This window comes from Chrysoperla carnea, chromosome 4 (genome assembly GCF_905475395.1).
Source record: "Chrysoperla carnea chromosome 4, inChrCarn1.1, whole genome shotgun sequence".
Taxonomy (NCBI): Eukaryota; Metazoa; Arthropoda; class Insecta; order Neuroptera; family Chrysopidae; genus Chrysoperla; species Chrysoperla carnea.
Window position 1 is genome coordinate 9506495 of NC_058340.1, and position 24158 is coordinate 9530652.

Genomic DNA, 24158 nt, shown 5'->3' on the forward strand with positions numbered 1-24158 from the left:
CCAGCTTTGTAATTTAAAGAATTCTACTATCGCTTGTCAGTAACGATCCCGGGAGACTTTTACAGTATCTTGAAGGTCAAGGTCATATACAATGTATTTATAAGATATCACAATTTTACTGAAATTTCTTTATCCACCCTGTATACATCATACAGTCACTTTGTTATATTATTATTGTACTTGTTCATAATAATTAGTAATAATAATTAAACAAATTAAGTATACAAGATATTTTATAAATATGGCAAAGTTTTGTTGTTGAAGATAATATTTTGTTGGTTTTTGTGTTAAATATGTAAACGAGAATAATTTAATGAAACAGTGTTTTCATCATCATAATAGTAAACCATACCACATGTACTGGAACAATTGAAACTAAAGGACTGATTAAGTTCTGTTAAAAGTAAAAAATGAAATTACAGAAACGTGAATAAAGATACCGGAGCTTCAATAACAAGATGTAAGATATGAAATTAAACAGTCTCTGTTATTTATTTGTAACTGAAGAAGAAACGATTGTCATACAAGTATATCCACAACCCTTGAACCATTTGGAGTTGCTCAATAACCACAAATGAGGTTTATCGTCGACAGGCAAGGCTTGCGAGTGCTCATCAAAAAAGGATAATTCAAGGGTGTCAGTCTCGTGGCCATAGAAGATCAGTGACAGACGAAGTAGATCAAAGAATCGTCCTCCTAAACTTTAAGTTCATCTAAAAGTAATGTAGAGCTTGCTACTAGTAAAAGAATTGCATATTTACAAGTCTTTAAGAAGTTAATTTAAGTGGTTTTTATTCAAAAACTACTTAAATTTCAAAGTTGTTCCTTATAACATATTCTATCCGAAAGATATTTCATAAATCAAATAGATAAGGCTCAAATTGATATTAAAATCTTACTATAAATGAAGGTATCTTTATTTTTCAACTTTCGATTAAATTATGATTTACAGGGATGGTTTAATAGTCATCGGTAGTGCTTTGAGCTAACAAAGGTTTTTGTATCGCCTTCTATTTTGAAATCTTCTAAAATAAGTTAATCGATAAAGATTCATTTTAATTGACTTAATTTAGTACAATTGAAAAATTTCTAATGATTGAGTCAAATATTAATAAATTTTTAAACTGAATCTAATAAAAATTTTATTTTATTTACAGAAATAAATTCAACAGCAACACCGACACTAGATGGAGCACATATCAACGATGAAGATATTTTATATCAAAAAGATGCATCATTTTCCGCCCAATTATCCATAACATTGGATACAACAAACAATAACATAACAAATGAAACATTATACATAAATAATAATAACATTAATAATATTGTAACAACATCACCTACAATACAATTACAAAAATCTCCGTCCAGCAGAAGTAATACAAAAAACAAATCATTACATCGTTCACATAATAATCATCAACATTATTCAATACAATCGAATTCAATTGATTATGAAATAAATTTCAATGAAAATAATATTGATTCATTATCGATTACAACGAATAATAATAATAATATTGATTTGTCATCAACTGAAATTACAACAACAACACCAACTACAGAAACAACACCGTTGTGTCCGTTAGATTGTGGAATTGGTGGTGCGTGTGAAATTGATGATACTGTACCTGGTGCACATCGATGTTTATGCCCATTAGGACGTGGTGGTAAAACTTGTAAAAAAGGTATGTGTGATTGTCTTTCTCTTCTATTTATTTATATCCTCCTAAACATCAATGACAATTTGTAACATGTTTGATGTTAGATTAAATCGTTTTACTCTAGAAAATAGTGTTACAAACATATATACATTAACATCGTCGTCTAAAACATTTATATTGTTCACCATAGAGGGTGGTATCTAACCTATTTTTAAATCCTTTGTGGTAAATTTCTGTCAACTTATCTTCAATGTTTCGAATTGATTAATTACTTGATTTCTAGCACGTATTTATTTAAAGTCAGTTATACTTCATCACCGTTTTACTAAAATAGAAAACAAAATTGAGTTAATTAATTGTAGGGAGCTTTGTGGAACTCCAAAATTAGGATTTGTAAGAAATAAAATTTTCGATTTTCTTTGTTTAGTCCACTGTATTTTTTAATGTTCTAATAATTTATAATATACTAGCGCTGAGTTTCTTAATTTCTTCTGGTTCGACTATGACCGAACTAAACCATTTCCTTCGCTGCTGTATGAGCGCCGGGCAGTAACAGAGAAAGTGGATCGATGTTTCTTCTGAATTTTCTCCGCATCTGTCACACGCGGGAGATAGTCTTTTCCAATCTGATGTTGGAACTTGTTCAGGTTATCATGCCCTGTGAGTAACTCTACGATGACTCAAATATCAGCACTGTTTACTTTTTTTTTTCTAAACCATCCCTGAACTAAAGCGAACAAAACAAAAAAAAAATTTTGAAAATCGGTCCAGCCGTTTTTGAGTTTTAGCGAGACTAACGCACAGCAATTTATTTTTATATATACAGACAATAAAATTGAAAAAAACCCAACTCAACCCACACCAACACCCACACCCACACCCACACCCACACCCACACCCACACCCACACCCAACCCTAACCCACTCCCACTCCCACTCCCACACCCACACCCACACCCACTCCCACACTCAACCCAACCCAACCCAACCCAACCCAGCCTAACCCAGCCTAACCCAACCTAACCCAACCTTACCCAGCCTAACCCAACCTTACCCAGCCTAACCCAACCTAACCCAGCCTAACCCAGCCTAACCCAACCTAACCCAACTTAACCCAACCCAACCCAACCCAACCAAAAATTACAAAAATTGTGTCAATAAAATTGAAAAAAAACCCAACTCTACCCACTCCCACTCCCACTCCCACTCCCACTCTCACTCCCCCTCCCCCTCCCACTCTCACTCCCCCTCCCACTCTCACTCCCCCTCCCACTCCCACACCCACCCCCACACCCACGCCCACACCCACACCCACTCAAACACCCACTCCCGCACTCAACCCAACCCAACCTTACCCAGCCTAACCCAGCCTAACCCAGCCTAACCCAACCTAACCCAACCTAACCCAACCTAACCCAACCTAACCCAACCTAACCCAGCCTAACCCAACCTAACCCAACCCAACCCAACCCAACCCAACCAAAAATTACAAAAATTGTGTTTTTTTGAATTTTTTATGATTTTTTCGATTTTTACAAATTGGAAAAAGTGTAAAAAAAGTTTTTGTTTCCGATTTCGATAAAACTAAGTTTATAAGGTAATTTTGACCCGAAAATTACAAAAATCGTGTTTATTTGACCATTAAATGAGTAATTTTCGAGATATTTTATGAATCTGACTGTAGAGCCAACATTTTCATTCCGTTCAGTCTCTGAAATTATTCCGCATTGAATCTAATTATTCCGAAATTGTCCTTTTCATTTCAATTACGATTCATTACTGTTTCGGACACACAGTAATAAATTGGACAAAGACCCAAGATATTTGTTATTCATTTTATTACATTAGTTTTTTAAGAAACTGTCCGAAACAAAAGGTAATCAATTTTTAAAATGAAAAGGTCTATTACATAGAATATGAAAATAGCTTAATAATTCGTTTTTCTTGACTATAAAACATAGAAGTCTAAATTAATAAATTTTGATTTCTGTAGTTTAATTTTTGGGTTTTCAAAATTTTTAAACCATCCCTGAACTATAGCGAACAAAACAAACAAAAAATTTTGAAAATCGGTCCAGCCGTTTTTGAGTTTTAGCGAGACTAACGCACAGCAATTTATTTTTATATATACAGATTAGATGAGAAAAATATCTCAAAACTGTCATTTTAGACGAAACTTTTATTTTCTTCAATTTTTTGAAACAATGAATATTTTTTGCATTTTAAAAGAATGAACAAAATTATTCTTAAAGCGAAAAGAAATTTACTTGAAGCCAGAAAAATTTCTTGGCGCAAAAAAAAAATCAAATAAAATCTTGATTGTTTTTGACTAAGCAGTAAACAATATATTTAATTTAAATTTCTATATCGATTGGTAAAATTACAACCATCCCTCTTACTAAACTTTATAAATTTACTATATTTTTTAAAAGAGTTTCTTCATTATACTCATAAGTTGTAAATTAACAATGATTTTTAACTATGAAAAAGTTACCAAAAATAAATAGTTAATTGAAATAAATATAGAGACAATTTTACTAAACTTTTCTTTCTAATAGTTCATATATTAAAACGATCCCTTTGTAAATACATACACAAACGTAATATGTCTGTGATGCAATTAAAATATAAAGCAACCATCACACCATATTTAATTAATAAAAGTGTTTTTTAGTATTATAAAACCGTTTACATTCTCATAAACATGTGAAATAATATAAACTAATATGTACGAGTACTATGTGTTAATGTTATGACTATACTTTTTGTATGCTTTGTAAAATATTTTCATCATATTTTAACTACAACATGCCGATAGGATGGTTCTCTTACAAAATAGTTGATCTCTCACGTAGTTGTTATATGAGGGATATAAAGTATCAGCCGTTAAAAAACGCGCCACCTTTTAGCGAATTGTCGAAGGAAATGGAGCTATTGCTTTTGTACTGATGGTAGAATTTTGGGAAAATTTCTTCATAAGTTCATCGATCCTACCCAACAGATTTCAAAAATGACCATCGTTAAAATTTATATATATATAATGCAAAAACAAACAAAAAATATATATCCGGTTTGAATAAAATTTACTATTAAGAAGGGTTTTTGTATTTGAAAGGTCAGGTTCGTTAATGAGAAAAATCGACCGATAAACAACGGGTGGAGGGATCCGCATAGTTTCAAATTTTTTCAAAATAAAAAATATACTTTATTCTTTAATCCGTTTTAAGCAAAAAAGTACTCTTGTAATTTTTTGCCATAGACGCTTTGTTTTTAAAATAAAAATTCTTGAAAAAATTAAAAATGAAAAATTTAATTTTTAAGAAAAATGTGTTCTTTTTTTCAATCTCTGAGGAAATTCGCTTAGCTAACGCAGCTCCTGCGCTACGAATTTGTTTTCGTTAAAATGGGAATTTTGGCTGTTAATGGTATCTTTTTGGACAACAAATTTTCGTTGCAAAATAATATAAGGTTTCAGCACATAAATTTAAAAATAAGTCCTTCTTAAAATCCATGCGCAATCGATAACGAAGCATCTTTCTACAATTAAAATATAAAGGATTTTTTTCGTAAAGCGTCTTCCTTAAACCACTGCATAGTTATTGATCTCGTAGATGGTTTATGGAATCATGAAAACGCAAAGAAAATGGGAATTAATGACGTTTCTCTTGATTGAATGGATCAATCGAAAATTGAAAGCACTAAAAAAAAGTATACGATAAGAAGTGTTTCAAATCCAACGGGCGAAGCTACTAAGGTTAATAACTCACCTGAAAATATGCCTACACATAAATTTTGTTATCGCCAAGTGAAGTTGAAACTTTTAACGTCTACACAAATTAATTTTAACATTTTGCTTAAAAGCACAATAGAGAAGTTGTCTGTTTTTAATTTTTGAAACAAAAAATTTTCAATCGATTTTTCATGTAATTTAACAATTTCTAAACTATAAATTCAAACGGCAGTGACGTCAACACATCGGTTTCGTAACGCCACGGAGAATGATAGTATAACATGATAAATGGGTTGTTTCTCAGCTGGCTTTCACTATATTTTTCATAATTGGCTCACTGCCTCGACGGAAATTAATACACGAATATCGTTTTATTAATTCAAAAAGATACTTAGCTATTTTTTGTTAATAATTAATACAAAAATGGAATTATTAATTTTAAAAAAATTGTTCAAATATACTTCAGATAAATTGTCTTTCAATTATATATGAATTTGTGACCAAAAAAAAAAATAAATTAATGCAACTTCTCTAATTTTCGTAACTGCTTTTTCGTCCGTAAAGTATTGTATATATATTTTTGGAAGAACATTCTGTACACATGTATACTAGAAAGAAATAATTAAAAAATAAATATGGCGCAATATTTGTTATAAAATTAGCATAATTAAATTTTTTATTCGTGTAATATGCATTACAACAAATTTTTTTGCTATTTGAGGATAATAAAAAAAAGTTTTGTTATAGTTGTATAAAATCTGAAATTTTAACTATATGAAATATCAAAATTTTAAATTTCTAAATTAAAATGCTGTTCGTTAATTACGTAGTTATTTCTGACTTTAATTGTTATTCTCAAGTTTTTTCCGCCGCATAATTTCCAATTTACACAAATTATTATTAGCGAATTTCCGAAGGAAATTGAGGCCTTGAAACCGCGAAGGAAATTGAGGCCTTGAAACCGCGAAGGATATGGCGGCCTTGAAACCGCGGAAATATGAAAAACTGGAGATTCAAAATCGGCCTCATTACATTAACTTCCTCTGAAAAGTTAATAAGAAGATAAAAATTAATTTAGAAATAAACCACATTAATTGAAGATAAGGTGATATAAAATATCGATGCCCGTTCGATAGAAAATATTACGATCATGTTATGATGGAAACTCCTTCCGATCCAAAACTAAGAAATGGTTGTTTATATTTTATCAGTGTATGAAATATTAATCTGATATAGTTTCAATAATATATTATGACGTTAAATTTTCAAAGACAGAATATCATTTACATACACACATGGAGGAAATGGAAAAACTGAAAATAAACATAAAAAATTATCAATAAATTGCTATTTACTATGATGTTATTTTGTGTGAAAATGACGGTAAACATAAAAAATGTAATGTAGAAACATTTCTTTATACTATGCGGTAATTGACTTTTACTTCCTCGAAAATTTTATTTATTTCCCAAATCAAGGATGAAATTCTATGATCTAGTAGAGATGGTTTGAGGGTACATAATTTTAGAGTGTTTTGCGGTAATAAAACCATTTCTTATTCAAAATTAGAACAAACGTTTTTTTAAGATTTGTAAGAAAAGTCTTAAACGAATCTTACAGCGATGCATTGGAAATCCTCAAAATCCTCAAGATACCTTTGAGACTTGATTTTAGAAAAATTCAAACATTTAGTAAGAACTTATAAATAAACTCTTCGAGTCGTTTGAAATTGGTCTGATATGCTATTGTAAGAAATTCAAGGCATTCAACTGAGGTCAATATAAAGAAAATTAAGTGTCCATTTGTCCATAGATATCTGTAACGGCGATTGGAGAGTGTGTAAACATGGTCTTAGAATATATGATTAAATGACAAAAATCAAAACGTACAAACAAAAAGTGCTGAATGTGCAATAAAAGTATATACGCTGTATAAAAGTTTAGAATCAGGTGTTGTTTCAGTTCCTCTCTCGATCTTTTATGCCAACAAATACACGAGGTAAAAATTAGGAGAAGAGGAATTTAAATGAAATTTTCAAAATTGGAAAATCTTCCACCAATTTTTGAACACAGAACCCTAAACTCACATTTGAAACATAGCTAAAACCACTCTCCATTAAATTACCTTCTAAACGAAACAAAAAACATCAAAATCAGTTCGACAGACAGACAGGCCGCCAGACAGGTAAGCATACAGACAGAGGGATTAACATACATAGTGGTCAGGCTTATATCACTGCTTTTTTTATTGGGGGTTTAAAATAGAACTACGAGAACCGGCTTAAAGAGGATTTCAGAAGATTTGAATAAATAAATGGATAGTAAGGAACCATAGTAATAGACCCTCACTGATTGTTTAAGATTTTAGGCGTCTTATGGTTACCATATGGACTGTTCCATGTCATTAACGATTTTCTCAATAGAATAATTTAAACATGTCATATTCATACAATCAATCCAAAATAAAATTGTGTAGTTTATTGCTTGTTTAAATTGATAATAAAAGTTGCAACTATTTTTAAAATATCAAAACAAAATTCGATTTAAAATAAATTTATCATGGATTCTTATTAATTTATAGAATAGATGACACAATGTCGATGACACGGAGCATAATAGATGACACAATATCGATGACACGGTTCATTGAAAATGTTACAAAAGGCGTAGGGAGGAATTCAAATTAAACAATCGAACAAACCTAAACGTTTGCAAATTAGAATTCCAGTATTATATCAAATATAAGTTACATGGTCTGTATATAGAAGTTAGAACTCTCATAAAGTATATTTTTTATGACAATTATTTCATATAATGTTATTGAAATCTCTGTACTTAGTTTTTATGGAACGGAATAAATATTATATAACTTTTAATATGAATCAACTTAGACGTTATCTACTTCTATATAAAGTAGGAACGTACGTTTTCATTATTAATTATGAATAGTGCTTTTCAATATCTTTCTATAAAAATAAAAATTAAAAAAAAAAAAAAAAATAGGACACTGATTCTATAAATTAGACTAGACATGGATGGCAGATAGAAATAGATATTGATATTAAATAATATCTATCGTCAAAAACTATCAGTGATAAAGTTACATATAAAAGCATTATTGTTTTCTAGTCTCGTATAATATACCTCTTTTTAATTTTATTGACGTTATACCATATTTTATTTTTTAATGATATTGTATTTTTGTATATAGGTTAAAAGTTTTGTACTATACTTCCATTGTATGTTTGTACCCTTTATACATGTAATATATATCAAGGTATACTAAGTTTAGTCCTAAATTTGTAACGCCTTAAAATATTGATGCCACAAACAAAATTTTGGTATGTGTTCATAAAATGACGGGTTGTCTGTCCGTCTGTGAACACGATAACTCAAAAAGGAAAAAAGATATCAAGCTGAAATTTTTACAGCGTACGTAAAAAGTGAGGTCGAGTACGTAAATGAGTGTCTTAATTATTCCATGTATATATGTAATATATAAGGTATACTAAGTTTAGCCCTAAGTCTGTAACGCTTAAAAATATTGATGCTTCCAACAAAATTTTGTGTATAGGTGTTCATAAAATCACCTTATAAGTCCATTTTCTTTTTATCTATAACAGATCCTGTAATTCTCAGTAATTCTCAAACACTCAATATATAAACTAGAACCTTACGCAATTAGTGTGATACCGTTAAAGCTATAAGAAAGGAGATAGGCAGAGGTTTTTATTGATTAAACACAACAAATTGATAACCAAAAACACAAGAGTAAAATAAATGTTTATAATCAAACAGATCCGCTTTCAATAATAATATTACAAAACATTAAACCACTTGATGTTTTGTTCTACTTAAGTAATTTAATATAATTTAACTAAGATAATATATACAATGTTGTACAACATTGTGGAAATACAAAACACATAAAAAAAATCTCAACTCAATTTAACAAATTATACGTATCATTGAGTTTTACTCGAGAAAATAGTAAAAAAAATTACACTTAACACAAGTATTTTTAGTTTTTTTATTACACTTTATGAGTATGTTCCATATGAAAATGAATCAATTAACAAAGAATTTATTATATATACATTTTTGGACAACTAAAGCTCAGTAAATTTAGACCAATACAGATACTTTAGGTAGTACGAGTGCCAAGGCAAGTTTAGACTTGTGGGTGAAATTATTTGTACCAACTTTGATGATGAATTTTATGTTATAACTTCGTGAATGTAGACGAAAAATATGAATACAATTTTTCGATATTTGCCTTAGTTTTCGATATATCGAAAGCTAAATAATTAAACAAAATATTCAATTATCGATATTTTGAAAATTACTCCAGATATCGAAAACTTTTTTACCATGTATATGAAATATACAAAGGTAATTAAGTTTAGTTCCAAGTTTGTAACGCTTAAAAATAATGATGCTAGGAAAACAATTTTGTCATAGGTGTTCATAAAATCATTTAATTAGTCCATTTCCGATTGTCCGTCCGTCCGTCCGTCCGTCTGTGGACACGATAACTCAAAAACGAAAAAAAGATATCGAGCTGAAATTCTTACAGCGTATTCAGGACGTAAAAAGTGAGGTCAAGTTCGTAAATGAGCATCATAGGTCAATTAGGTCTTGGGTCCGTAGGACCCATCTTGTAAACCGTTAGAGATAGATAAAAGGTTCATATGTAAAAAATGTCCTTATCAAAAATTAAACAACTTTTGTTTGAAAAATTTTTTCGTAAACATCACTGTTTACCCGTGAGGGCGCCAATTAGGCGGAAATTGTATAATATGTACTATACTTGATTATCAGTTATGTATGTGTCACATGTTTGTATGTGTAATGTAATAAAGAAATCAACACTGACTATGCATGGTATTTCAACAGTTAACTCCGTCAATTGTTTGTTTTCACTTGTTTCACTTAATTTTTTAAATTAGCGTTGTGTTGATTCAATTTCTTTGTAGTACCTCGAACTAATTGCAATAAAAGTTCTATGCGTAAAATTTCCATAGAAAAATTTCGGCTGAAATAAATCTAAACTTGCCAATTTCAGAAAAAAAATCATATTTTTGAAACACGCTGAATTAAATCTTACAACATACGACCCGAACCGTTCCATACATTATGGAATTATCGATGGTTGTCATTAAACTCTTTAAATTAGACACATAATTTTACCTTTGATATATTTTAAGAACGTTTTGTTCTTTATGTGAACAATAAATTCTTTGTGTAATACAAGTATAACAAGTACATATGATGCTAATTCAATAATTTATTTTGTCTTCAATATCACGTATTTCATGTATCTATCTATACTCGTATCTGACGACTCACGTGAATGTGTATTATGGTTCTCTCCTTTGATGATGTAATTCCAGTTAATTGTATTGAATATTAATTAATATAGATGGAACGATTATATCAATCACCAGATTACACAGGATTATTTAGGATGATAATATGTCTATGCCGTTCTCATTTACGTAATGTATATACATATAGTACAGTAAAAGATCGGCCAGTTAAGGAAAATTAAATAATCCGCTCATTTTTTGCTAAAACTGGATTGAATGTGTTTCTTAGGCGTCAAATATCATTTTGAAACCATGAGTTCATTGTGCAAATGTTTCTATTTGTTAACAAAATTGTTAATTAAATGAAACGGTACATGTAAAAGTTAATTTACAAACTCTGCCATCTGCTCTGCAAAAGCTGTAAGAGTTGATGACGTCATAAAGTAAAAAATCAAATCATAAAGTAAAAGTTCAAAAAGTCAATTTTTTTCGTAATACACCCTAATTTTATCGGATCTGAATATATTTTTTTCTTAAGTTCACTAATTTTGGGTCAAACTTTTGATTTTTGATGTTATAATTTAGCTTACTTTCACCTTTATGTTAAGTATCACTACCAGGCTCCTACTATCTTCACAATTTTTTGGGGTAGGTTAAACGTGGCAACGAATTTCAAAGGTTTGACTCCAAATTAGCATAATTCCAAACTTAGTCTATTAAAATTGGATATAATTTGGATGTGATATAGGAAAATTAATTTTTTTGGATTTTGATGACGTCATAAAGTTAAAAAAATCAAGTTTTTTTCATAATACATCCAAATTTTATCCGGTCTGAATGAAAGCATTTTGAAACCTACTAATTTTGGGTCAAACTTTTCATTTTTGATGTTATAATTTAGCTAACATTTATGCTTATTATCAGTACCACGCTCCTAGATGATAAACGCCAAGAAGATGTTTTTTCAAAAAATTCACATGAATAAACAAAGCAAGAAAAATAAGACAAAAGAACATTCGATAAGTGTCAAAAAATGTTATAAAAAAATTTAATCGCTTTGAAAAAATATTTAGAAGTATAAAATAATTTACGAAAATAATAAATCACCGTACAAAATCGTTTAATAAGTAGCCTACTAAAATAGTACTGGGTGTGCAATATACAACAAACTCCTGTATTTTGATGAAGTTTCTAGTAACAGATTACTATATTTCTATAATGCTTGTTATTTCATCCGGAATTCAGCATCATTGGCTGTGCAGCCGCGAAGATGTCTTTGTGTACGCTTAGAGAGTGGACTTCAAACTCAAATCAAGTTGTTTTTTTTTCCTGTCCACTATACCACTAAACATGCTTTGGCGCATTGTCCGGTAATCGAACCCGAACCACCACTGAAGTAATGGGCCATGAGAGGTTTTAAGCATCCATCTTTTTGTCTTGGCATAGTGAACATGTCATGTAGGAACAACATCCTACAAAATCTACAACAAAATTTGCTATTCGATCACTTAACTAATTTAAGATACTCACAAATATAAAACAAAAAACATTAATATACGCTCGTGAAATAAGAATCCCACTCATTTTGTGTCAGTTAACAAGTTATTACCACATACATTTTCATTACCACACAAAAATACCACAAAATCTAAACTAATAACAAGTTAGTATAGTAACTTTTTTAATGTACTAGTTTTCTCAACAACTCATGACAAATTTTAAATTATATAATGACCATTTATTTTCATATTTTAGAGGCGAAGAAAAACTTTTGTACAATATACGTGTGATAACGCATTATTAACAATTTCTGCGATTGCAAACTTCGCATGCATACGTTAATAACATTCTCGTCCCACTTATATCGTAAATAACTATTTTAATATACGCCCATTCAATTAGTATAGGAAAGGACGCATTTTAGTTAGAATCTATCATTTAAGGATAGTTTCCATAGATTCTAAGATATGATAAGTAATTGGGTTTAAACTCCGTTTCTCTGACATATGCCTATAACAAAGGCCACCCACATCATTATTTGTTAATCTTTATTTATTTAAAAACATCCGTTTAATTTTAATACATCCTAATCGAAAAATTTCAAATTTTGTCCTCGAAAATGAAAAGTTCGTTTATATAAATAAATGTCACAAAATGTTTTACATAAAATGTCGTAATTTCACTGAACTTTTTCGCTTTTTGACTTAAAAAAAATAGTTATCACATATCATTTTTAATTTTTTCTAACGAATCTACTGTGACAAGTATGACAACAACACTTTATTTTGACATTTCAACATCGCCGCTATCATAGATTTGTCCCAAGTTATTACCTCAGTTGTTGGCATACTTTAAATCGTTTGGCGCTCACTCCATGTACTTTATGGTCTAAGGTATATATGCTATATGAAACTAAAATTCTATTTCTTCCATGAAAATTGATAACGCGTTATATGACACATCCAGTATAATGCAGTGTATAAAGGGAGAGAAATATAACATTAACATTTTATTTAAAATACAGGATTACGTTAAGGATTCACACATATGAACATTTTTTTTCATAACTGTTATAGCAGAAACATTAAAGATATTATGCTGCTATTTACTCATAAATATTTGCACACATTTTATAAAAAATCCCGTTAATATTTTTTTATCTTTTTAATCTGTTAAAAACCGAATTTTTATGGTAATGACTTTATATTTTACATACCTGTTTTGTGTTCTGATCATACATTTTTGTACAATTTATACGAAAATTATACAACAAAAATATGGAATTTTTTTGTTACTGAATAGCAGCTAAGCAGTGGGTATTGTGGTCACAAAGAAATATTTTTATAGGTTAACTTTGTTATCAGAAAAATACGATATGCTCATTGTTTGTTTTGTTGGATATTGAAAGGGAAGCTATGCAGGCAGGATTAGGGAGAATCATAAAATTCATTTATACATTGATGAGGAAAAATTTGAGGTATTTTTTGTTAACTTAGTATACTAGCAGACACCCGCCCGCTCTGTTGAGCAATTTCTTATTTAAAAAAAAAGACTACCGCGTTATAACCCTCATTTATCCTCTTTTTTGCTCAAAATGTTATAGATTTTTGTCTCATGATATTCGCGGATATTGTGACTTTTTATAAAACTCAATAAGAAGTTTATTGAGTTGTGAAAGTTAACAGAAGTTAAAAAATCAGAGATAATTTAAAGTAAGTTCAATGCAGTTTTTATGATATGTCATAATAAATATCCTGATCAAACCAAACGTAATGTTCTCACCTAATGTACTAAAGTATGAAAGGAATATGTGCCTAATGGGTGTCCCATTACACCTCTCGATCTTGTTGAATAAAATGACTTGTTGAGTAGATTATCATATATATTTAAATTACATACAATTTATTTACCCACAATAAAGCTTATTATGTATTATTTTTGGTGTAAAGTGCACCTTCCCTTCTCTTTTTTTGTGCTTTTACATTTAGCACGTGATACTGAACGTATTTAATTAAAAAAATAACTCCTGTAATTTAATGCAGAAAAATAAACCCTCTAGTCTGAAGTACATCACAAGCTTCCTATATTGATTCTCAACACTTGTTAAATATTTATAATATTCCTTCAGTACTAGCAATTTTTAGATGGAAAATTATAATGTCATCATAGTTGGTTAAACATTACATGAAGGTAAAAATAATGAATGATAAGAATACATGCAAGAACAACACACATTTTACATCTTGCTGATTTAACATTTGATGATGAATTCTAATGAATATTTAATATGAATACACAATACATAACTTGAAATAAATGAATAATATGTATGGATGTATGGTGCCTAGCTAGTGTGAAATGTAAAGTTTATAGGTAAGAAGATCTTCAACAACATCTTTAGATTCTTCTTCTAATTCACTTAAATATACGTTGCAGTCATATTATCAAAGACATTTTGCGATTTCAATACTAAGGGAAGTCAAGTAGCAGTCAAATAGTAAATTACAAACTTTCTACCCGTATGATGTATACTATTTTTCTTTATTTTCGGTCGTATTGATTACTTTTGTCGGGCACTCTGTCGGAATGTCGGACACTCTGCCTCCCAGAAGCAGAAGTACGTACGTTCGACCGTGGATGAAGAAAAAATATTTTCTCAACTCCGTGTAAAAAGTGACAACTTTCATCTCACTGTCCAAAAGAATTTGCCGTTCTTTGCTTTCGTCGCGGAGAAAAATAGTATACACACCACGGGAGCAAGATCTCAGATCTCATGTTCATTATCGCCCGAGATTTGAGCCGACGGTGACGGTGAATTGCAAAGCCTTACAATTCAGTTCTAACATTAGTTCTGACTGATCTTAATGCATACAATAATTTGCCATTTCATTAAATGTCAGAAATGAAAATCTTCCATAGTATAATGTCAAACTCGATTAAGTACGCCTCGAAAAACAATGCCGGTGCACTAGAAAAAATTAATATTTATACGGTCACTGCACAAAAATGAGAAGCCTGAGGATTACGTTATGCTTATCAATTAATAACACGGTGCTTAAAAATTTAGCCTGCTTTATTATTTTTAATATTCGAGTTAATGAAACAATTTACTGCCGTCATTCTCGTAATATGTTAACGAAATTTTTTTCAGTTACTGATTCAAAGTAATTCATGCTAGGTTCTACGACTTTGCTATTAGCTTTATCTTCTAGTAACGTACATCTAGATACTCCAAATTTACGATAATTCTTATTGATTTTCCCTTATTTTAATAGAATTTCACGTTATCTTTGTTTTGAAACAACGAAATCTAACAGGCCGTCCTCTAATATAAAATATCCAACAAAGTAAATGTTAGTAGCATGATAGCGAGCTATTTCATTCTCTTGAATCCGGAATAATAAACCACAAAAACACAAATTTGGCTTTGTATTTCATTCACTTTTCCCACATCATTTGCAAATATATTTCAAATTTTTTAATGATGGCGATCTAGAAAGGGAGGGATACTTTTAACTAGTTTTAACTTGTGGTGGCTATATTATGGTTCAATCCACTCAGGGGCAAACAATTTTTACCAACCTCAAATTTTGGGGTCTTACGATAGCGTTAACGAAAATTCCGACAGCCGAACAAAAAAGTTTCCCGAATTACAAAAGACTTGAAGAAGAAATTTTCATTTACAGTGTTTTTTTAAAAGTCTATTACATTTTCATTATTCATTAATCAATTTGCGTTCTATGAAAACTATTACTTTTCCCGAGACCTTTGCTACAATGTCGCTTCCCTACATTCTTTCTTTAAATGAACATTATGGTTTAAACTTAAAAGCATTACCTACTTTGGAGAGATTATATTCTAATAAATAAATGATTTAAATTCTACAAGTTTGCTAGAGTTAGTTTAATAATTGTGTTTTCCAAATATTTGAGCGATACAATCATAACAAATCACCTTCGTAGAACAAAATCATGCATACATACGCATGTCAAGAACTAAATGAATAAATGGAGAGATTTATTTTATACATATATTGTTTTGAAAGGAATTTAATTTTAAAGTTCTCGTGTCAACAGTGTAAGACAGCATTCAATCAACAAGATAATACGTACACAAATACTTAAATATGTCGCAGGAAGTGAAATATTTTTTCAGTTCAAATATTTCTAGTAATAAGAAATTCTTAAACAAAACAAGTAATAATGAAAACTTTAGAACGTTGAGGTGTTCTAAAAACTAATAGGAATTTTAATTATTCTTGCACTATTCAGTTATTTTCTTTTCCGCTAAACATGAGCCGATACATTTCTCACCTTTACCATCTCAACCTTCAATGCAAAGCGGCAGGGAGTGATAAACATTTTTGAACAATAAATTCCAAAACTATAAAGTATAAGTTTTAAAATATAATACATATACAATATAAAATGACGCTTGCCTATTTTTACCGTTAAATTAAAATTATAAATTTTAGAGATACAGTTCCGGAGTGAGGATCTTTTTATTGGAAATTTCCTCCTTTTAAAGGATCTTTTCTAAAAATTAAAATCTTGAATATTAATATTTTATGAAATATTGGAGAAAAAGAAAAAACCTTTTTTTTAAATTTTTAATTTTTCATGAGGTAGAGTGGCTGTCTTTGGGTGGACACACTTAGACCATAGGTCCGTTGTGATACCGAAAAAGATTTGGCCTATCCCCAGCCACTACTCCATGAACCATTTGGAGCTGTTTAAGAACAGTAGGAGTGCTTTGACGTCTACGGACTTTCAAGTAAGTCCATCTTCTCATGGCAAGAGCTGGACAGTGTCAGAGAAGATGAGACATTGTATCTCCTCCTCACTGTAGTCGTGATACACTGCTAGGCACAGGTGTTCTAATTTTTTATTACTTTTGCAATTTTTTATGTGTTAAAAAGCCAAGAAGCAAAGAATCCAATAATCTTTCACACGTATTTTTACGACCATTAGCTCTATATTTCACCTGCAACTTGAAGTTTGTGACTAAACTACTTTATCATGTGATAATTTTTCCGGAAGGTTTTTATGTACAGTTATTATCCTAACTGAAAATTCATAAATTATGAAAATAATTAAAAATTTTAAATTGTGGAAATCATTAAAAATAAGGCATTGTGAACCAAAACTGTAGTGTTTTTTTGTTTTTTCGTACGAGGTTAAATCTGGTCGTAAGTAAAAGAATAAAACACATAAATAAATTACAAAAAATTAACTCTAACTAATCGATTTTAATTGCAGTTAGATAAATTGACCTATATTTTATAACTTTTATATAGTGTCTGACGGCCAGACAAAATTGGAGTATAGCAATCTCTAACTAATACAGGGTGTATCATAAGTCACGTTGCATCTCTTGGGTATTAATTCGACAAGACTTGTTTCTTATTTTCGATTTAATTTATCCTCGGAATCTATTCTTCAGATATGTACATTCTATTATAATGCATTCTGTATACATAATGTTCAATTTACATCTAGGTATATAAATATGACGAGTATGACAAAATACATGCGTTAACCAATGCATCTAAGTGAGAGGTATTATACACATGTGTTGAAGCTTCGATATGCATTGAGATAGTTGTAAGACACTTGGGGAGTGGGAGTTTCTTAGTTGAATAGATGAACAACAACAGCCAAGCCACGATACAAGTCACTTTTGCAATTTCATATAACACCTATAATACCTCTTACTTAGAGGCATTGCTCAACGCATGTACTCTGTCATACTTGTGATATTTGTATGCCTAGATGTAAATCGAACATTCGGTAGACTAGCAATTATATATTGTTTTTCGATTGTTTCGACCAAATAGCATTTAATAGCACAGTTTAATATATTGTATGTTTATAACGGATATTAACAAACTCAATGGCCGACGAAAAGCTTAAAATCATTAACGAGAAAAAAGGTGCTGTGTGTGTTTTTTACGTAATAATTTATTTGACATTTTCAAATAAATTACATAACATCGAACAAAACATAATACAAATGGTACCGTCTGTTATTTACAAATATATATTATGTTTAGTTTTTTGTTTTGTTTCTCTCATGTTATCTAAATATGTACAATATGTATATACATGTGTGTGGAATTTTTGTTTTTTCCCATTTTTATGTTGAGTTCAACCGGAAATATGTAAATGAGTATGCAATTTGTTGTTTATATGTTATATACAGGAAAATTTATAGAAAAAATTCTACCAATAAATTTGATGTGTATACCAAATACGTTACTTTTATGTCACCAAATCTATTTTTCATTGTATAGAAGCGTTGCGTTGTACAGTGGAGCATTTATACACAATTTCCAGAAACAATATACTGAAGTGATTGTTATTCTAAAAATTGATTCAAAAGACTATCTAGTTGCAAAAGTTTCTTTTATTTAGCACTAATTTAAAAAAATAATTTGTTAGTCATATTCGTCTACAAACCCAATTATTTCAATTTCTTCTTCAATTTTGTAATTATTTTTGCTGCTGAGCCGCTTTTTTTCTTATCAATTTTTGCTTTGGTCTCCACGTAAAGTGATTTTGGCATTAAAAGTAACAACGTTCACTGGAAAACTGCTTGCTCCTTTTTTTTTTTTACTTTTCCCTTAAGCTCTATCCTTATCTTAGTTTTAAAAGGAAAGCGCAATATTTTTTTTTATAAACATATTAAAGAATACTTAAACTTTGCCTTGTTAGAAACAATTTTACCCGACAAAACTTGAAACATAAACAAAATCCTGAAACTAATGTATGATAAATTTAATGAAAAAAATTACCTTTTTTAACAGCAAATATGAATCACAAATATTTAATTATAACTATATAACAAAAAAATTTCTTACTTAATTGCACAACAACAAACACAGTAAAGGTAAATTGTGTGGCCGGGTAAATCGTAAGAACGGATAAATTGTTGCTTACAAAACAAGTCGAGGTAACTCAAGTGACCTGTTTGTGATGGAGTAGTTATCTGACCTGTTAGTTTTTTTCCGGAAATTTGGTATAAATACTCCACTGTGCTTTGTTTTATTAGGTTGATGTGCTTGGGATTTCAAGATTTTCTGTAATTTCCAAGTGATAACAAATGGGCAGTACTTTTTAAAGTTTTGTAATCAAATGTGAAAAACGAAATCATTAAAATTTCGGCACGATCGCCTGTGATGAACTCTTGTAACTGTAAAAACCCTTTTAACTTTGCCATTTGTTGTCCAGTTTTATTAAATAGAATATCGTTGGGCTATATAACTTTTCTACTCAAATGATCCAGAGCGCTAGTTACGAAGATTGGAAAATTGTTAACATTTCAAGCAATCATTTGTAAATAAGATCTCTCGATCGGTGTCTCGAGAAAAAAAAAGGTATAGAAATCAAAACTCTAGGTGGAGGATTACTGACTTAAAATTCATTTTCAAAATTTAACCTGATCCAACATACAAACGTATATTGCAATAAGTTAAATAACTTTCCCCGACTGAGGCGGGGTTTTATTTTTCGATCTTTATTTTATTTAAACTATTTTGGAGTTATAGTTTTTGTTCTTTCATTTAATACCTAAAACGGTATCGTTAAATTATAATTTGTATTTAGTTCGTGACTTTATGTCCTCTAGAGGGCGCCATATCCAGTTTAATGTGACGTCACATAATCTATAACCACCGAATAATCAAGACGCTTCTAACGATAACTAATATGTCATATTATTATAAGTAGTTTAGAAGCTAGATGGAAACAGACGAAAATACATACCATTTAAATTATTTTGTGGTTATAATTTCGTGATTAAGTATAACAATATATATATATTTTTATAATTTGCTAACTACGCCCTTTAATTTGTTACCAAACACGCTATCATTATATCGAAATTTGTTTTTCGATCATAACATTATGTCCTCTAGAAGGCCCCATATTCAATTTTATGTGCCTTATAGTCTTTAACCAGCGGAAAATCACGACGCTTCTAACGATACCACATTTGTCAAATTATGATCAAAGTATTTTAGAAGCTAGGTACGAACAGATGAACATACATATGGGTCAAACACATAACCCTTGCCATTGTATAGTCGGGGTAAAAAATATAAAAATTGACTGTTGTTTCTATACAGAAAAAACACTCATATTAATGTGTACTTAAATTACCCTGTAAATGTAGTATTATTTGGAAGTTTTTGTTTTAATATATTATCCCAGTGAAAAATATGTGAATGCTATTTACCAAAAAACAACTTAATCAAAATTGGCTAGTTATTTTCAGTAAATATTTTGTTTTTGTACATATTATTAAACAATTTTATTCACATACTTTAACCAATATATGTTACAGGCATGAAATTATAATTTATTATACCATGTATATATATGAAATATACGTAGTATATTAAGTTTATTCCCAAGTTTGTAACGCTTAAAAATATTGATGCTACGAAAAAAATTTGGGTATGGGTGTTCATAGAATCACCTAATTAATCAATTTTCGGTTGTCTGTTCGCCTGTCTGTCAACACGATAGCTCACAAACGAAAAAAGATATCAAGCAGAAATTTTTATAGCGTGCTCAGGACATAAAAACTGAGGTCGATTTCGTAAATGAGCAACATAGGTCATACGGATCTTGGGTCCGTAGGACAAATTTTGTAATCCGTTTGAGATAGAACAAAACTTTAGAGATAGAACAAACTTTTGTTTGAAACATTTTTCCGTAAACATCACTGTTTATCCGAGAGCGCAAATTAATTGTGTTTGTATGTATGTTTGGCTATCTTTTTTATATGACGTAAAAAAACAAACGATTGCGTGATCAACACTGTGTTTGCATGGTATTTCAACAACTAACTCAGTTAATTAATTGTTTTCACTTGTTGCATTTTAAATTCACCGTAAAAATACTAAATTCACACCTCGGTTAATAGTTATGAAAATTATTTCAAACTTGTTCGCATCAGAATTGGTCTCCGAGGTACCTGGTGCCCAAGGTAAACGGTATTCCCGTCGTCTCCTGGAGTTTTCGGGATATAGTTGGTCCAAACTCGTTACTCTTGGGTTTTTGGGGTTCTTGAACACAATATGGCGACAAAACTGATCTCTGAATGAAGTACCTGGTGTCTAGGTTATCTTGGGTACTCCGGGCATCAGATCCTGGTGTCCGATTCTGTCGCGAAGTTCGTGTTCAGCGACCACAAAAACTCTCGAGTAACAAATTTTGAATCATTTTCATCACTATTAATAAAATTGTGAATTTAGTATATTTACGGTTAATTTAAAATGCAATTATAAAATGCATATTATTTATGCAAATTGCATGTTGCCGAAAACCGTATTCAAGTTCGACCTACTGTTAAAATTTTTCGAATTTTGACCGTTTTTAGTGTTCCGTATTAGCACATGCGTACTTAACTACAGAGCATTCGTCGAGTCAATGAAATAATATGAACCATTTCTTTGATACCATTAAGGATAGGTATACAAGTAATTTTATTAAATAACACATTTTCTGTAATTTGAAATGAAAACAATGTAAATACCTCGTACACCATATAAATAATTAGATCACGACTTACTTATTTTAATAACAAATTCCAAAATAATTATTACCACTAAAGTTATGTACTGCTACATTATTATTATATGTAAGTGGGTATTGTAGAAAATTGGTTGTAGGTAGTATACCTGTAAATTATCAACAAAAGGTTCAAGAAAGGTTCAACACATTTACCTTGAAAAGGATAACTTATCTAATTACTATAATTACTTTAACGAGTCTTTGAAGTAACAGCATACCAATGTAGAAATAGTGTACCTATTTGGTTTGGTTCTATACCTCATTCATCACCAGATATACCTCCTGTTTGTAAATATACAAGCAAATTTAAATGATTTTCTTTGAGAAATATGAAAATCTTCTTATTTTAATTCTCTCCAAATGAAGCAAATGAAGTGACTATAATAGAAGCAAATTTAGCATATGAGGTTTCATATTCATATAATCATTAATTTAATTTGAATATAAATATGCGAGTGGAGCAGATTAATGTTTTTAAGAAAGATATTGAAGGATTAGAGGGAGAGCCAGTGACCAATTGAAGGTGGTCATTTCAAAAGTCACGAAACTTTTCGTAATAAAACCTCAATACTTACAGATACTGAAAAGCCAACTTCTGACAGCCATATGTGGCCGGAGTGGCCTACCCTAAATTTTTAAAGATGGTAAGAAATAAAGCTTTTTTTTGTTAAAGTCATAAAATTTTAGGAAATTACTTTCGACAATATAAATTCACTAAAAAGTAAAAAAATAACGATAATTTAATGTAGTTAAAATTATTGTTATTTTTGGAGTCGGTGCCAGCCAAGCTAATGTAGCAAACTGTTCTGTCAGAGTTGTTTCCTTGGCTGACACTGACTCCAAAAATAACAACAATTTTAACTACATTAAATTATCGTTATTTTTTTACTTTTTAGTGCATTTTAATTTGTTTTGGAAAAGTTTTTCTTTTGAAGTCGGTTTTCTTTTTGTTAAGAGTTTTTTTTATTTTGTGATTTTTAGTGAATCTGAAGTACACTAACTAACTTTTCACTAAAAAAAGCATCATCGAAGTGATATTGAGTTATTCGTCCTCTTGTCGTGCATACTCATGATTTTCTCATGGATGCCGTTGTCAGAACTAGACCAAAATGAAATGGGACCAAACGGGAAGCACCAGCTTTCAAACAGAATCATCAAAATCGGTTCACCCAGTCAAAAGTTCTGAGGAAACAAACATAAAAAAAAAATACAGTAGAATTGATAACCTCCTCCGTTTTTGTTTGAAGTCGGTTAAAAATAATACATCATATTGATACATATTACCGTTTTGTTTGTCCATCAGATGATTTTGCGAAGGAATTTTGGTTTTGCAAATAATATAGAAGATTAAATATTGATTCTCTAAATAGGCAAAGCCAGGAACGCTATAATACGTTATTCATTTTTTGATACTGACTTTACATTTGATAAACAACTTGACTAATAATGAAACATGACTAATAATTTCGCAAGCAACTTATGAGAACATATTTTTTAGAAAGTATTAATTACAATTCATACTAACTGGTTTGATACGCTGAAATATCTCAAAATAAAAATCTTTAACAAAATGCAATTTTTTTAAATAAATCTCTAATCTTTGGTTGAAAAATAAAATAAATAAAGTAGAAATAAATCAGTAACCAGCAATGGACACAAGATCAAATGAAATAAGTTTAAAAATTCCACATTGATTCGTTACTCATAGTATAAAATATCAGTCGTAACAATGTTTTCTTCACATATCGCTTGCTTATACGTATACTTACTATATCGATTGCTTGATGATAGAGAAAATGTCATTACGTGCCAACAACAGTACATTTATCTGAGAATATACTTCGAATATAGACACTTTTTTTATACAAGGTGGTTGGTTAAAGATCTCATTAGCAAAGAGAATTAGCAAATTTGCAAGTAGCATTTTTTTTTCTTGAAATTGTGATGTCCAAATACCACTCAGTTACAAAAATTAACCAATCAGAACATTTGGTGTAAAAAGTCTATTCGGTGATGACGGCTGCAGTTAGGCCCTTATAGATTTTAATGGGTCCCGACTGTTAAAGTCGCTCTGTAAGCTGCTGGCCTTGCTTTTATCCATTAAGTTTATATTTAACTTAAGCGGATTTTTTGATTTTTTAAATATTTTTTTTTTATTTTACTCTTTTTAGTAAGGATTTAAATAGTCAAATACTTATCTAACGATATCTCACTTACCATAGTTTGTCGACTTTCATTTTCAGCCTATGTATGTATGTATGTATTTTTGGTCCTTTGAGACCAAACGCGTGAACTCGTGGAGACGTTACACATACAATATTCATTTGTATGTATACAACACCAATCCTAACACTCTTCTGTCTGACTCGCTACTA

At 30.1% G+C, this 24158-nt stretch overlaps 1 protein-coding gene across 1 annotated transcript in view; it reads left to right on the forward strand.

Annotated features, from left to right (window-relative positions):
- Positions 1-1595: 1595 nt before the first annotated feature.
- The window catches only part of LOC123297451 (pikachurin-like), a 123737-nt gene continuing 101174 nt past the window's right edge, over positions 1596-24158 (forward strand). The window contains exon 1 of the mRNA XM_044879114.1: positions 1596-1691. The gene's annotated coding sequence lies outside the window, so the exon portion shown is untranslated. The remainder of the gene's footprint in view (positions 1692-24158) is intronic.